This window comes from Phytophthora parasitica (genome assembly GCF_000247585.1).
Source record: "Phytophthora parasitica INRA-310 unplaced genomic scaffold supercont2.9, whole genome shotgun sequence".
In the NCBI taxonomy this organism is placed as follows: domain Eukaryota; phylum Oomycota; class Peronosporomycetes; order Peronosporales; family Peronosporaceae; genus Phytophthora; species Phytophthora nicotianae.
This window is the reverse complement of record NW_008648995.1, coordinates 59,513-61,434: the sequence shown is the minus strand read 5'-3', so window position 1 is coordinate 61,434 and position 1,922 is coordinate 59,513.

Below are 1,922 nucleotides of genomic sequence, written 5' to 3'. Positions count from 1 at the left end.
TATCGACTCTATCTTCAGACGAAGTTCAAGCAACGGTTCAACAACTGGGAAGCAAAATGCAAGGAAATACGCGATGCTAAAATGTCGGAGGCGAAGGAAGGACTGGTCAAGTTTGCAGAATACGGATTGTGTTTCATTTGATGACTTCAAAGTCATTTACTATGCTCGCTTCTTGGAGAGGACAAGGCGTACAAAATCAAAAAAAAGGCCAAGCTGGAGCAAGCGGCAACCGACATCCGATTCCTCAAAATCTTTGGTGCGGAATCGGAAAGTGACGAAGAGTAAAAATTAAAAACTTATATATTTTTGTTATAAAGAGTATACAAATGCGAGCTTAAACTACGCGATAAAACGAATGCAAGTACTAAGACAAGATCGTAACCACTAGTACAAACGGCAAGATCGAACTACTATAAACAACAAGACTAAAGTACTACAGTGCCTACGGTAATTAGTCTGTGTGAATAAATAGTCACAGTTCGTAATTAGTCACACCGTTCGAAGGTGAGACTAATTACCGTGAGCAAGAAAATGTCGTGTTCAAAATTAGTCTAAGTTCATAATTAATATCACCTTATTTCGGGCATTCGAATTGGCGTAGTGGAAAAGACTGGCCCGGTTTACAATCCTGGCGTGGGTTTCCCACTTACCCTCAACGCGGCACACTACGAAGCAGCGGGTTATATATATATATATATATATTTTAAAGATGTGAATTATACTTTTTAATAACAATAATAGCTATGCAGCTTTCTTAAGCTTATTTGAAGAGCATTTAATATCTTATAATTTGAAATGTTAATTTTATGGGGCTGCGTCTCTTGGAGGCTACAATGGGCTATTCTCATTCCAGAAATTCTTCCAACACACCAACGCACCTTCTCCCTCTTAAACCGGTCTTTTGATGGGCTCCAACATAGCGCAACTTGCCCCGTGTGGTGGGTGTGGTGACCTCATTGGTCCTATTTACGTATCCCCAATCTGCTCTGATCATATGCACCCATTTTGTGGAAAGCCTGTTGGACAAGAGGGCTTTGGACAGCATGTTGTCTGCCCAGACTGTGATTCAGGCAAGCCTCAAGCTGTATCAGCTCCTTTTATCCTCAAAGCTTTTGCGCTTCAGGGAAATAAAGATGCGATCTCTTCGAAGGATGCTGCCAACGATGTCGACTCAGACGAGAGCTCGAAACAAACAGAGGTCCGATGGAACCTGGTCAGGAAAACTTAAGAACCCAGGAAAGCGGTTTTTCCTGTCCCTGGCTACTATAGCAGTACGCCAAGTCAACTCACAAAGGGACAAAAATAAAATGAACTACGCTCGGAAAGCCATGATTCGATGTGGACTCTCGCTGGATGTTAATGGTGTATGGAGAACTGAACAGCTATTCAGCCACTTTCAAGAAATCCCCAGATCAATTTGCTGGACAAGCGGTTCCGTTGAATATGGCAAACAAAAAAAAATATCCAGACCAGCTGCTCAACAATCCTGGACAGGTGTGACTAATTAGGGTCAAACATTAATTAGTCTAAGGGTGACTAATTCTACCGCACCGTAAATAGTCTGAGTGCATAATTAACCACACTCATACTAATTTAGGTGAGCAAAACCTGCAGCACCTCACATAAATTAGTATGAGTGAGACTAAATACCGTAGCTACTGTACTATGACAAGACCATAAGTATTATGACAAGATTTAAAGCACGATTACAAAATCGATTGGCGTTGAATCTCTTGGGGCTCACAACGATTCTCAACCTCCTCAGCCGATACAACCTCTCACTTCGAAAAACGTCTGAGCACTGTTGAGTATTCGGTTAAAGCTCTTGAAGACAAGATCGACTTACTCATCTCTGTACTTTGACCATCAGAAATCTCAACACCATCGGCAGCAGCTTCACACAGCAGCATCGACGAATTGGA